Source organism: Cottoperca gobio, chromosome 13 (genome assembly GCF_900634415.1).
Source record: "Cottoperca gobio chromosome 13, fCotGob3.1, whole genome shotgun sequence".
NCBI classification, from domain to species: Eukaryota; Metazoa; Chordata; class Actinopteri; order Perciformes; family Bovichtidae; genus Cottoperca; species Cottoperca gobio.
The window spans coordinates 20,870,993-20,886,929 of record NC_041367.1 but is presented as its reverse complement, the minus strand read 5'-3'; the positions used below and the strand labels follow the sequence as shown (position 1 = coordinate 20,886,929).

Genomic DNA, 15,937 nt, shown 5'->3' with positions numbered 1-15,937 from the left:
TGTAAAGCACTTTAAATTGCCTTGTTGTTGAAACGTGCTATTCAAATACACTTGCCTTGTACAAAATGTAACAATCCAGGGAGGAGATTTGGATAAATTGTCAAATGACATTACATGTATTTTAAAATCACATCAAGGTGCAAAAACATTGCATCTACAAAATACGATGTACTAGTTTAGACCAAACATTGAACGATACATTATGTGAGATTTTTAAGACTGATGTCACCAAACAGTGTCGAGCGTCAGAGGCGAGGTCGTAGCTACGCACACAGAGGGTTTTTACCTTCTTCAAATATTTCATGTTCTAAAATATGGTAATATGTACTTTTAATGTGCTTTCAGTTCCTGGAAACACACTTCAATTTCACACACACACACACACACACACACACACACACACACACACACACACACACACACACACATACATAGTACAGTGGTGCCACGCTTTGCCTAACTAATCCATAAATACATTTATCAATGTCACATCTGGCTGAGAACAATTCAGTCTACACACATGTCAGCGTGTGTAAGCACACAAACACATTCTGATGAGGCCTACACACACTTACAGCTCCACATACATCTTATTAAACTGCAGCTCTGACAGGAGAAGTCAGTGCATACTGTAAAAAGAGTAGATGGAGAGAAATTAGATATAATAGATGTCAGGCCTGAGCTGGAGGATGTATGGGCACCTGTGTGTGTGTGTGTGTGTGTGTGTGTGTGTGTGTGTGTGTGTGTGTGTGTGTGTGTGTGTGTGTGTGTGTGTGTGTGTGTGTGTGTGTGTGTGTGTGTGTGAGTGTGTGTGTGTGTCAGGTGGTGGTCCATGAGGAGACAGGATTCCTGATAACTTGACATGAGCTCCATCACCCAGCTCATGGTGAGGATTGCTAGATTAATAGAGACTCATGATAGATAAACACACATACACACACGCAGGCACGCAGGCAGGCAGGCACGCACACACCCTTTTTACAGATAATTCTACAAAATAACCACAGAATGTATGTAGCTTTGAGTCCATAGTTTGGAAAATATATCAACATTAATTACAACAAAGACAGGCAATTATGAATGAGTGAATACCACACTCACACATGTACAGATTATAAATACATAACTAGTGCAAAGTAATACAAAGACACACTCACACGTACAATAATGACCCCCAACAGCGCCCATTCATCACCACTTGGCTGTGTTACCGTCGGATATAACTAATGAACCGTTACTGTTACCCAGAATGCATTGTTCTTTTGGACTCTGTTAGACACACACATAAGACTCTGCATGCGTGTATATTTGTATGTCTCTTTGTGTATATATAGTGTAACTCATATTGTATCATATCTCAATATACTTCATATCCACTCTGCACATCTGATTATTGAGTGTACAGGGTGTGTCTGCGTGTGTGTGTCTGTGTGTGTGTGTGTGTGTGTGTGTCTGTGTGTGTGTATGTGTCTGTGTCTGTGTGTCTGTGTGTGTGTGTCTGTGTGTGTGTGTGTCTGTGTCTGTGTGTGTGTGTCTGTGTGTGTGTGTCTGTGTGTGTGTGTCTGTGTCTGTGTGTCTGTGTGTGTGTGTCTGTGTGTGTGTGTGTCTGTGTGTGTCTGTGTATGTGTCTGTGTCTTTGTGTGTCTGTGTGTGTGTGTCTGTGTGTGTGTGTGTCTGTGTCTGTGTGTCTGTGTGTGTGTGTCTGTGTGTGTGTGTGTCTGTGTGTGTGTGTGTGTCTGTGTGTGTGTCTGTGTGTATATGTCTGTGTCTGTGTATGTATGTCTGTGTGTATGTCAGTGTGTGTATGTCTGTGTGTGTGTGTCAGTGTGTGTGTGTCTGTGTGTGTCTGTGTGTGTGTCTGTGTCTGTGTCTGTATGTGTCTGTGTGTGTGTCTGTATGTGTCTGTGTGTGTCTGTGTGTGTGTCTGTGTTTGCCTGTAGCCAGGTTTCCATCCAATTGCAAAAAATCAGCAACAGTAAATAAATGCTTGTTTCAATCCACTACCATTACGTCAATGGTTCCCAAACTTTTTCTCTTATTCGTAGATAACATAATATTTTCATGTCCCCCAAAATTGTTAATGCGTATCAAAACAGGTGGATGGAAACGCATTTTGTGTGAGTGTGTATGTGCACATTGTTTACTTAATTGAGTGTAAACATTAATGGCCTCCTCGGCTGAGCTGTAACATTAGCTAGATCAAGAGAGCCTCTCGTCCACGAGTAGACGAGCGCTTCCTTCTGTGCGGTGATACGTTTGCCGGTATAGTTTTGTAGAAAGAAAATAGTTCCTACATGAAACTGTCTACCACAAGGTCTGTGGAATATCTCCAGTAACCGGGTCATGATTTCTGGAAAAAGACATTGCTGTTGAGTTTTTGTATGTAATGTATTTTTTACGAGCCAAGTGCATGTAGTTCAATTATATTGGAGAGAAGGCGGACAGCTGCACAGCCGATATCTCCAACATTTGGCAACTCACACCAAAATAACACAGACTGATAAATAGCACTACAGGTAAGAGGACAAATATATATTTTTGATTTTGGGATGCACTGTCCCTTTACAAATCTGAATTTGGTAAATGTAACTAGTTATTTAAGTTGTCAGACAAATGTAGTGCAGTAAAAAGTACAACATCTCCCTCTAAAATGTAACAGAGTAGAAGTATAAACTAGCATAAAATGGAAATACTCAAGTTAAGTACAAGTACCTCAAAATTGAGTTCCACCACTGGCATCTAAAAGGTACATCTGACAACCATGACGACCACAGAAGTCTGTTCGGGTGTGACATGCTGCAGATGAGGAGGATCTGATTCAGTATTACACAATCTACACTTGCAGCTCGGAGACTCTTCACCTCTACACCTCTACACCTCTTCTTCCCTGTCTCCTCTCCATGACAGTGTCTGACCCAATTACTGCCATCCCCGAGAGAAGTAAATGTGACCAGAAAAAAAAGGAAGGAGCGCAAACTCACCACTGGTCTCAGGTGGTCCTTCTTCAACTCTTGATCCACACAGAGATCCTACTCACTGGCAGGCTGCAGAGAGAGAGAGAGAGAGAGAGAGAGAGAGAGAGAGAGACAGAGAGAGACAGAGAGAGAGAGAGACAGAGAGAGAGAGAGAGACAGAGACAGAGAGAGAGAGAGAGAGAGAGAGAGAGAGAGAGAGAGAGAGAGAGATGAACAGATAAGAGGCTTTCACTGATGTCGTTCTAAACATTTCACAGTTAACACAAAGGCAACCAAAAAAACATCTAGTATTCTAGCTTGGATGTGGAGTACAAAGGACGAGAGAAAGACAGAGAGAGATATTGTATGAACAGAAGGAGACAGACAGATGGCAGGAATATAAAAAGTGAGAATGATAAAGAGAGAGGTAGAGAGTGTTAAAGGAAGTGTGTGTGTGAGAAGTAAGGGTCAGTGATCAGGCCTCATTTGTATAAATGTCTGTTCATTAGGTGAGCAATCATGTGCGCTAATACATTTCCAACAGTGATGATATGAGAGTAGGGGGAGAAATGGACTGATGAAGAGTAACAGGATGATACAGATATATCGAGTATTGGTGAGTCTGAGATTACTTTCTGACCGCAGCCACATAAAAGGTGTTCACAGTTTGTAATAAAAATATTTCTTATTAAGAGCCGATAAACCTCAAGGAATTCCATTTGAGTGTTAGTGTCCCACAAGGATCTATAAACATTTCTAAACAGTCTGCAATAACGTGTTGGGGTTACATGGACTTTTGATCCCTTTTGCAGAATAAATATGGTCAGATTTTATAATATGGAATCATGCACGTTGAAGTAGCTGATGCATAAAAGTATAATTGTGTCAATCTTTTTGTGCAGTTCACACCTTTTTCTTTTTTTTATCATCCGTTGTCGGAAACTCATTAATTCTTTATGTGAGATTCAACAGTTTTTAGTTAATCCATTACGAGTTTTTCAATATAATGTAAAAGTATTATATTTAGTGTTAGAATGACTGAACTGTGTCCATAATATTCAGGGTCTGGATCCAGGACTAGGTCCATGAGGTTGAACAGGTTGAACCTGTTGTTCCTCTCTTGCTTGTAACAAATGGTGCCTTCACTTGTAAATAAAGCAAAACAGAGGAAAGGGTTCCCATCCAGCACACGACCAAGGTCACATTTCATGATATCTAGTTACTGTATTGCATTTATTAAAAGAATAACAATAAAAAGAAAATATACATTCCTTTGCTCCGTGTGATTAACAACAAGGCTGCTAACAAGACAATGATATTCATTATTTACATGGTGCAGGGGCTCTTTTCACCTGAATGCAAATGCTGGTAAACATTATGTGGTTATATGATATTTCTCAACTTGGCGCTTCATTAGACAGCTGATCTGGGGAGAATAATAATGAGATACTGAGGGATGCATTGAATACTGTGTCCAATAATGTGCGTAAACAAGCATTTCTGGGCTGCATTTCATGAGTTCTGTCTAGAAATTCGAGGATCCAGCCTCTACACAAGTAGACTTCTTCATCCTTCTTTACAAGGATTTGACCTCTATTACCAGGGCGATGGTTTCCCTTCTTCACTCTGTCAATATCTCTTCATCAGCAGAGAGGGTCGGCCGGTTGGAGATAGACACAACGATGACCTCCTGCTCTGTGAGGTTAACTCATCTGATGCGACTCAGTGGAGGGGACAGCTCACATGTACAGTACACGCACCTATCCATCGGCCGCAGGTCGAGACCGGCCGGCCGTCAGCTGATCGGCAGATCAGGCTCATATATCCAACTTTTTTGTTGGTCAAATTTACACAGACAGACAGACAGCAAGTCCAAAGTAAGCCGTGGAGGAACAACCTTAAAGTTAAACTTGACCAATTTTCATGTCGTAGGCCGACATGCTTTCTTCTGGGAAAGTAAACATGTTATTAAATCCATGTACTGGAATTCATTTTCAGTTGGTATTTTGGTTTTCACATTCGTTAGCGTGAGAGTGAGAGAAGGTCCTGTAACTTGTAATGTAAAGTTATTTAATAGTCAATTATGAACATACTTTTGAATTTTAATTGTTAAAACAAGTGTTATGTATGGTGTCAATTAGAGTTCTTCGAAAGAAAGAACTTCAGAAAAAAACGGAAATTGGAATCGGCCAAGAAAATTGCAATTGGTGTACAAACAACACAAATCCAGTATTTACTGTACATGACTTTCTTACTGCCTTCACTGGAAGTTATTTTGTTCATTTAGAAAGCGTACATTCAGTTTGTATATTTGAGATTGTCAAAAGATCAGTTAATTAAATGGCTCAGTGAAACAGAAGGAGTCGAGGCTGAGGGAAAGTGTGGAGACCTAAAAGTAAATTGCAACACTTCATTTTCAAATTATCATAATGATCTAATCACCACAGCTGCGATGAAGCCCTCCTCTGTCTCGACCAGGCCTGGGTGGTGTGTGTATCTTTAAGAGGGCCAATCTGAGGTTTCCACACAGTGGGGATTTTCCTGTAAACTGAGATTGTTGTCCTCACTGCTTTGCAGCGGTGGAATGTAACCAAGTGCATTTACTCAAGTACTGTACTTAAGTACAATTTTACTTTACTTTAGTATTTCTATTTTAAGCTATGTTTTAATTCACACTCCACAACATAAATACTGTACTTTTTACTGCACTACATTTAAGTGACAGCTTTAATAACTTTGCAGATTCAGTTTAATAATACAAAATATAAATCAACTAATATATGATGAAGTATTATTATTATTATACCAAGCAGTAATGTATCCATAATTATTATCCAATAACATCATATATAATATTCTGTATAATGACTACTACTGTATTTTGATGCTAATACTTTTGTACTTTTAAGGACTTTTACTTGAGTATTTCCACAATGTAGTATTGCTACTTTTACTTAAGTAAAAGATCTGAATACTTCTTCCACCGCTGGCTGTTTGAGGGTTAAGATTAGGTTTTACGCTAAAACTTAGAATTCAGTTAAAATAAAGGATAACAAATTGTTCCAAAAATATTAATTACGGATATATTTTCCAAACTATGAACTCAAAGCTACATACATTCTGTGGTTATGGTTGTAGAATTATCCGTAAAAAGGGTGTGTGTGTGTCTGAAATACTAATGTTTTTTAAGTAGTCGCCATGAAACACTCCATTGAAAAAGACTTCAGTCCTCCCCAGTCCTCAGGTGTAAATGTGTAATTGAAGGGCAAAGACCTTGTCTGTGTCTGTGACACTCTAGTAAACATCAGGTCCCGTCCGTCCGTCTCTCCTGCCGCGGCTGGCGTAAAGGTTGATGCAACATGTTCTTTACAGAGGCATTTATCAGGAGTGGAGACGCTAAAGTTCACCATCAAATAATCTCCCTCTCTGAGCTGTCTCTCTAATCACTGTGCTCTTTTACTTTGCATGGCACATCAGCTCTCTGCCTCTTTGTCTCTGTCCCTCTGACACATCGCAGACGTCTTTCTAAAGGTCGAGCCAAACTAAATATCCTAAATAAAATCAACCGTCTGTGTATGTATGTCTGTGTGTGTGTGTGTCTGTGTATGTATGTCTGTGTGTGTGTGTGTGTATGTGTGTATGTGATTCTGTGTGTGTGTCTGTGTATGTGTGTCTGTGTGTGTGTGTAGAAAGTAGGGGTTTGAATCTTTCATGATTTGATTCGATTTCAAATTCTGGGGTCATTATTCGATTCTTGATTCAGTCCATAGGGCTGCTATTTTCAGCTGTGCTGGGCTTTCATGCCATAATTTGCAGCCCACAGGGTCTCCTTGGCACCTGCCGGCTCCACTCCTCTTAATGGAAACAGACTCCATATTAAGCGGACGTCACACCACCATGAATGGATAACCCGCCATGCAGCCAGCAAGCCTTGGAGATAGTATCCGTGACATCAATATCAATACACATGTTGAAAGCTGATGAGAACGAGCAGCATGTAAGGGTTAGGGTTAGTAATAACAATAAAATCCACCTACCAGCACATCAGAAGCTTACCGTTGTGTATCTCATATGTAAAAAACAACAACAATAATTTGCATTGTGTCTGAACTATCTCTTGGCTGAGAACAGCTGCCGGGCACCGAGTGAAGACACCAGGAAGTTGCTGGTCCCTGCCCAGACATAGTCGGGGTTGTTGTTGTTGTTGTTAGAGATTTAGAGATGCTGGTAGGTAGATTTTTGTAACCGTTTGACGGAGCAAGACCAACTGATTCCCCGCTTCCAGTTTTTATGCTAAGCTAAGTTAGCTGCCTGCTGGCTGTAGCTTCATATTTACTGCACAGACATGAGAGTCTTCTAATCTAACTCGCGGCAACAAAAATAAAAAGCAAATACGTGCATTTCCCAAAATGTAATTCAGAATATATTCTGGTTTATTTTGGCTACACTTGAGGGAGAACTTGTTCCCTAACTCTCTCCTACATACCCCTCTTTACACACACAGTAAATACATTAGAAAAACACACTTGCCCATAGAAATAGAAAACATCTCATACATAATATTTCCATTTAAATGCCTGCCCCCTGCCTCCATGTTTTTACTGCCACAGCCTAAGTAGCTTAAAGTAATAAGTAAAATGAAAAAAATAATTAAATGAAATCCACTGGGTAAGAAGGTAATACTCTCTCATTGATGCTATCACCATCTGCTCTTCAGCACACTACATAAAAGGTCACTCATTTACTAATTAGAAATAGCAGCAGTTTTTTCACTTTTCAATGCAGCTGTACTTCTGGAGCTTTCACATCTGTGGCTTATCAGCGGGTGAATGAAGAGCATTAAGTCAATCCAGCCAATCAGAGGTAATGCGTTAACATTTGTCGATACCATAGATATCGCTGAACCCTCATCAACTAGGATGTCAATGCAAAACACGTGAAGGAAATGCATGCAATTCCCTGAATAATCATTTGAAATACATCTTGAGTTTTGATTCAAAAACTCCAATCCAACACTGCAAATAATAGCAATCCATCTTTGCAATATTTTTAATGTGACAACAGAAATGTCGGAAAATACCTTTCAATTCTGACAGCCAATGTGTCCAGTGGAAATGTTATTGAGCAAGACTTTGAAAACCTTCCCACATCTTTATATACTTGCAGCAAAGGAGTAGATGGATACATTACTGCACCATGTAAACTAGACGAAGGAGCAATGCGATTAGACGGACAGGCAGGAGAATAGATGGCTATAAACATGCATATAGATACAGTCATAGTGCAAATGGAAGACCATGAAGTGGCACTTTGAAAAAGGGTTAGGGGACGGAGCTCTGCAGAGAAAGGATGGCTGCTCTCACATATATGGTCTTGCTTATCAAATTCATAGAGGAGGCGACTGCGATGCTCTTCATTTATTCAAGCAGTCCATTGGCTGGGATTTCTTTATGAATTTGTTCATGCTGCATCAGTCACAGTGACCCTGCACTGACCCATAGGTGGTAAATGTCAACAGCACTGACTTTGGTTCACATCAAGGGATGAGAGTGAGTTCAGAGAGAGTGCAGTGACCAAGGCCGCTGGAGATAACTTTAAATGAAACACACTTCCAGACCAAGACCTTAGAGGTGAAACTCATCAGTGTGTAAGACGAACACTAAAACAAAACTACACTGACTTGGAAGCAGTTATGAAGAAAGGGAAGTCACCAACATTCAAAAGTCACAGCTATGGAGGGAATAACACAACAGCTGAGTGAGTGTTACTCATTCACAGTGCAGACACTGTCAATCTGGTGAATCAAGCTGGCAGCTCTCTGCTCACTTCTTCAACAGTTACCAAGTTAAATACACAGATGGACATGCATTAAACAATAAAAAAGAGTCCAATTTCCACTGATTCAGTATTGACTGTGGACAGAAATATATAACTTGAGGAGAGAACAGCAGGGACAGAGACATTTGTCAATGGAATATTATTTCTCTCATTGTGTTGACTTCTATGGAAATACAGCAAACAAGAGTAAATGCAGCTCTGCGAGGCAGCTCTGCGGGGCAGCAGAGAGCTTAGAGCTGATGGTTAAGTCAAAATCCAAATGTTATCAAGCTAATGTCATTATTAGATAATGTTTCCCATGTTCACCATCTTATTTAGCGTCTTATGGCATCTGGTGAATAGCCCTGAACACAAAGTAAAGTCGAATATCAAAGTGCGACAGATGAAATGTTTGAGGGCCACCAGAGTTATTACAAGTCATCCTCAGGGAAGTACGGATGTCTAAACTTTATGGTGATCCATAAAAAAGCTGTTGAGATATTTCACCCTCAAGCTAAATGTAGTCAGTGACCACCGAAATCTTCAAGATACTTTGTGTGGGAGCTATAAATGTGTGTACAAAATGTGACTACCATCCATCCAATAATTCTAGAGAGATTGAAAATAAATTGAACCTCAGTTAAAATCCTTTTGGGACCCATGTTTTTACACTGTGGCAGAACTGTACCTTTTTAAGCTCAAATAAACCAGAGCACTAGAAACCCACCAGTTAAATCAAACTATTCTGTGACATCAAAGCTAGAAGGATGACTTTTAACTTTGAAATTGATTGAAACACCAAAGACAATCCTACTTTTAAATACATTAAAACTCATATTTAAAATAAATCAGAGACCCTACCTTTGATATTGCACTGCCCCCTCTGTACATTAGCTAGATTGGGTATTTCATCACATGTACTGTGCGGCGTTGCAGCACTTGCCTGTCTCTATTTTAGCACAGCAAGGCCCTTCACACCCAACTGCTCAGTGGCGAAGAGACCAGGCTGTGGTACACACACACACACACACACACACACACACACACACACACACACACACACGTAATTATCATAGCTATGCATAAAGCACTAAGATATTTAATGTGTGTACTGTGTGTCTACATGCTTTTGTGTGTGTGTGTGTGTGTGTGTGTGTGTGTGTGTGTGTGTGTGTGTGTGTGTGTGTGTGTGTGTGTGTGTGTGTGTCCACACAGCTTTACAGCCCATCAGGCTTCAACAGAGCCTGCTGTGGAATCCTCAGGCCTGACTTACAGACGACTTCCTGCATCTATTTGCATTTTAAGCAGAGTTTTGGTCTCACATAAAAAGATTCATTCTGACTTTTCAAACTGACCTTTGTCACACAAGCAGAATATGTTCTGAGGTGATGTTTTGTTAGTTAGGCTCTTTTCTGCAGGGTAGTCCAACTCTGCTTAGGGCCCTCAAAAGACTAGGGCCGGCCCTGACCAGGGCTGCAACTAATCAATGTTTTCTTTTAATATATACAGATTCTTTTAATAATATACAGATATTTTCTTGAATTAAAAAAATGTCCAACAATTAAAAAGATCCCAATATAATGTGTTCAAATACCCGAAACATTAAACGGAATTCAACCATTAGCTATAAACAAGCCAAACCAATATAAGTGCAACATACAAAGACATACATTCATCGAGGTGCAGTCGAAACAGGTGAGTTTTCAGTCTGCGAAGGTGTGAAGACTGTCTTCTGACCTGACAACAATGGGGAGCTCGTTCCACCATTGTAGAACCAGAATAGCAAACAGCCGGGTTTTGTTTGAGTGGAATCTGGGTCCCACTCTCAGTGAGGAACCAGCGAGCCGATTGGCCAATGCAGAGCGAAGTGAACATAATCTTACCATTGATTTTTACCAACATTGCTTTCTCACCTAAACTTAAACATTAATTGTGCCTTGAACAGATGGAACTTATGACTCTATTCTGTCGTCTTTAACTCATTTTAAAGAATTAGAACAGTGTTTACATCATGTGGGACTTTTACAAATAGTCCTCATTGCACCATTTCTCTGCTGCTGCTGTCCAGTGAACAGCATGGGGAAGTGCTTCATTAGAAGCACTTTGACATTCAAGCCATTTAGTTTCCAGAGTGCCTCCTGTCACAAGCTCATCTCTTTAACCTCTACTTCTGCCTGTGAGTAGCTGTGCTGCATCACAGCGTAGTATGGCTGATGTGATGCGACATTAACTTCAGCTCCAATTAGTCATGAACACTTATATCGACTTATAGTATGTTAAAGAACAGTGGGACATACAGTAGAGCTTCTGGACAAATAGTAAGAAGTCTAACATTGGAGTGGAGGACTCTTGATAAGTTCATTAGGCTGGTGTGAAAACCTTAATTTTTACTCTGGTGATGACCAAACAACTGCACCAAGACACCAAGTACAAGTATTAAACTGCAGTACAAGTATTATACTGCAGTACACGTATTATACTGCAGTACAAGTATTATACTGCAGTACAAGTATTAAACTGCAGTACAAGTATTATACTGCAGTACACGTATTATACTGCAGTACAAGTATTATACTGCAGTACAAGTATTATACTGCAGTACAGGTATAATACTGCAGTACAAGTATTATACTGCAGTACACGTATTATACTGCAGTACAAGTATTATACTGCAGTACAAGTATAATACTGCAGTACACGTATTGTACTGCAGATGTATGTGCTCTGTATATTTTGGTGGCCCTAAAACTCCATTAAATTACATTCAGAGTGAAGTTTGTTGGTAAATTGTGAACATAGAAACAAAGTTAAAAGCAAATGTTCAGGTTTCTGTCTTTGCATTATGTTTTATTTGACCTTATATATTGATATCTTAGTACTATATTATTCATAACTTCAGTAAATAATTCCCTTCGATCACAGTCATTACTTCCTGCACGGCACTGATCTGAAAACCTTTGATGTCCTCAATGTGTTTAACAAATTACTTGACAACTGTTTTGTTATTTCCCCATCGGCATCCTTCCTTGAGACTACAATGCACACTATTGTTTTATCTGCATAAATTCTTAGAGCTTTGTTTAACTGAACACGTTTCCCCTGATGACCAGCAAGACACAAAACTGTTACAAGTAAAAATCAAGAAAAGTAAAAGTACTCATTGTGCAGAATGGCCCATTTCAGATTCATATAGCCTATATTATATTTCTGAAATATAGCTATTGATGCATTCATGTGTTCATTACTTTAATGACTTTCTATACTGCTGGATAGTTTAACCTAGAATAACACATCGTAATTCATACATTTATGTTTTTTATTAATAATATAAATCTGCAAAGTAACTAAAGCTGTCAGATAGATGTAGTGGAGTAAAAAGCACAATATTTGTCTTCAAAATTAGAAAGTAACAAAAAATTATACTTAAGTACTGTACTAAATGTAGTAAATGTACTTATGAGAATCGGTGATGTGAGAGAAAAGGTTTGATTGGTGCATCACTATGTGTATAGATATATTATGGGAAAGATATATAATTAATATAACTTTGAGGAGGAAATAAGAAAAATAATTCAGGGTTTAAGAGCTTAGAGCTGGAACTACCACACACTCTTATATTTGCAGAGTCTAGCTGTTCACGCTACGATGGCTTCACTCAGGGTTAACCACATCTCCTACTCTACACAAGAAACACGGAGCTTCTCCTCTCTGGACATCTACCACTTCCTTTTCACATCCCTCTCTCTCTCTCTCTCTCTCTCTCTCTCTCTCTCTCTCTCTCTCTCTCTCTCTCTCTCTCTCCTCTTCTTTTTGATTATTTTGTTTAATAATGGGTGTTAATTTAACTTAAGTTACTGGTGATAGGTTGGTATAGTTTAACTTTCGGTACATTTGGGCGTGGTGTTTGAGGTGTGTGGGGATTTCCCTTACCGGTGTCATGCCGGTCGGCGTCTGACGCCATGGTAAATGGGGAATTCTCCAAGTTTACGAGGAAACATGGCATTAAGATTTCTGCCAGTTTCCCGTGTAGCGTGGAGGATATTGGTTTAGCTGTGGGGGATAAGGTCAGATACGGATCACTGGCGCGGATGAACGGCGCTGTCGTCATTTTCCTGGACCAGCTGGAGAAGGTGAACTGCGTCGTTGAGACATGCCTTTCACGCAACCCGCAACCAAAGTTGTTATTTCAAACGTCATCGTCGTTATTTCATAACCGATAAGTTTCTCAGCAGAGAGCTGTCCAGACACGGGAAAGTTGTCTCAGTTACTTAAACATGTAGTGTCTCACCGTAGACAGCTGTATATGATTCTTAATAACCGGGATGTGGAGCTCAACCTCCGCTGCCATGTTAAAGTAGATGATTATGATTACGTGATTTTTGCCACCTCATCGGGTATGAAATGTTTCGGGTGCGGGTAGGATGGACACACCACAAGGACCTGTCCGAGGCGTGGGGACCCAGCTCCGTCTGGTCCAGGAGGGGCGGCGGCGGCTGCTGCGCCTGCCGCTCCAGCTTTGCCCGATCTGGCGCACGAGGTGTGTGGTGTTATTTTAAGTGGTGCCCGTAGAGGAGGCAGGTGGTGAGGGAGGAGAGCCAGCAGAGGTGATAGGAGAGGTGCAGGAAAACATGGCAGGAAAATAAAGGAATACATGGAGTGAGCAGGTAGAGGAAGCGGAGATGGAGGTGGAGGAGGAAGAGGCAGCAGTAGCACTGGAGAGAGTACAACAAAAACCTGCTGCCAAACGTAAGAAAAGGTCAAAGAAAGCAGAAGAGAAGGCAGGGACAGGTGGACGAGAGTCTCAGTGAAGATGAGTGTGTGTCTGACAGCATTGATATCCCTGGTTATAATTTAAGTAACAGTCAGAAGGAAAAAATGTATACGGCTGGAAGTTTAAAAGTTTTCCTCCAACAAACTAAAAACCAACATGGTGTAAAGGTGGAGGATTATTTTCTAGATTTGGTAAATTTTAATACCTCAGCCAGACTCCATATGAGTCAAAGAGAGGAGTGTGGCCTCACTGAACAGGAGTATTATAGATTAAAGAAACTTATGGTAAAAGTAAAAAGACAAATACATGTTGATGATGCGTGTCTTAACTAATATGTTTGTTTGTTTTTTGCTTTTAACATCTCAGTAGTGATGGATACTTTCAGTGTTTTAAATGTTAATGGAGCCAGAGTCTTAAAAAAAGAGGGCAAATCTATGAAACTGCAAAGATGAAACATGTTGATGTATTTTTTTTTACAAGAAACGTACAGTGATAGTTTTAATGAGATAGACTGGAGGAGAGAGTGGGAAGGTGAAATCATTTTAAGCCACAACACTTCTCTTAGTGGAGGAGTGGGCTTCCTCTTCTCCAAGTCTTTTACTCCAGTCTCACTGGAGGTCGAGCATTTTATCGAGGGGAGGTTGCTTTTAATTAAAGCAAGGTTTGACCTTTTTACAGTCTGTTTTTATAAATGTATACGCTCCAACAATCGGTGCAGAATCGGTGAAGCTGTTTTTACAAAAAGTTAATAATGTGTTAAATGGCTGTGCCTCGGAGGATTTCTTATTCTTGGGAGGTGTGTTTTTAGGAAAAGAAAATATAGTCCAGAAGAACGTCACTGAAAAGATTGAGGGAAGGATTTCCAAATGGAAATGGCTGCTCCCTCAGATGTCTTTTAAAGGCAGGGTTTTGGTTTTAAACAACCTTGTGGCGTCCCAACTGCGGCACCATCTCACCTGCGTGGACCCTCCCTCAGGCCTTTTAGCTAAAATACAGAAAAAAATGGTAGATTTATTTTGGGATGGTCTACACTGGGTGCCACAAGGAGTGCTGTATTTATCCAGAGAGGAGGGGGGACAGGGCCTAGTACACAAACAGCCAGTTTTAGACTCTAATTTTTACAGAAATATCTTACCGGTCCGGCTGATTTGGTTTGGAGAGAAGTGGCCAGCTGTATCCTCAGACGCGTGTGTAATCTGGGGCTGGATACTGCTCTGTTTTAACTGATTCAAAATGGTTAAGGGTAAGTGAGCTGCCTCCATTTTATCAGAATGTTTTTAAGTGTTGGGCCCTTTTTGACCATAAAAGGTGCCCTAAGTCTGACTCTCTACACGGGTAGTTGATGGAGCCTCTAATTTACAGGGCCAGGCTGGACGTCAGCAGCAGCAACACACCCGGCCTGATGGTGGCGCTGTGCAGCTCAAGGACCCTGTGCTTACAACAGCTGGTGGATGCAGTGGGGCCGACAATGAATGATGCCCGAGCCCTGAGCTCTCTGCTGGGTCTAACCTCTAGCCGGGTGGCTCAGAGGATCCTGCAGCTCTGGAGCCAGACTCTCTGGAAAGGAGAGGAGCCTCCTCAAATACAGTTAGGGAAAGACCGTTCCAGACCCAGCGGACCCATTTCCAGAAATCTACCTCAGCCCAGGGCTGGGAGAACTGACCGGCCCCCTGCTCAAGGTCACTAACCCAGCAAAACTGTCGCTGCACAGAGCAGACAAAACAACTTTCTATGCGAACTGTGTGAAAAGCATCAATTTTTGGGCCGTGTGTGTGGACCTGGTGTGGTGGTGCGGGAACTATTCTGGTCCGTGGATTGAGGGTGGAGGAATGGGGGGTAGTGATTTGTGGTGATCGAGAATGGGATATTTGAAGAATGATTGGAATATTGAATGATGGAATGAGTTGATTTCCGGGGGTGTGGCCGGGAGACACTCACATGAGGTGGCTTTGTGGGTCGATGCGAGTCATTTTTGACCCATGTTGTGCCTTAGAAGGGTAGTGATACAAAAATGATTGTTTACGATTGATTTGTGATGATAAAGGGTTAAATGCATATATTTTGTTTTCGTTGTTTTCTCTCTCTCCTCCTAATTCAACTTCATTCAGCCTCTTTCATTTTCTCCCTCTCCTAATTGTGTGTTGTGTATGTATTCATGAAACCTCTCTCTGTTTTCTCTCCTTATGCTCATTTTAGCTGTTCAATCACCCTCTGTCTCTCTCTCCTAATCATGCTGTAGTTGTGTATTTCTTGCTCGACCTCTCTCATTCCTAATTACACTCTATTGGTCTGTTGTTGTACTGACCTCTTTCTTCCTCTTCATCATTCCGTCGGACTATTCGGCCTCTTGTCCTCTCCCATCTATTATCCCATCTATTTTCCCACGGCTTCCAAC

General features: G+C 40.8%; 1 protein-coding gene across 5 annotated transcripts in view; it reads right to left on the bottom strand.

Annotated features, from left to right (window-relative positions):
- slc8a2b (solute carrier family 8 member 2b) overlaps positions 1–15,937 on the bottom strand; it is a 155,686-nt gene that overhangs the window by 66,333 nt on the left and 73,416 nt on the right. For 3 of the 5 annotated variants that reach the window (XM_029445860.1, XM_029445862.1, XM_029445861.1), the window contains one exon: positions 2,982–3,044. The exons of 1 other annotated variant lie outside the window; for it this stretch is intronic. The gene's annotated coding sequence lies outside the window, so the exon portion shown is untranslated. Of the gene's footprint in view, positions 1–2,712; positions 2,752–2,981; positions 3,045–15,937 lie in introns of those variants that run through there. One more of the 5 variants, XM_029445864.1, reaches the window with a different exon arrangement.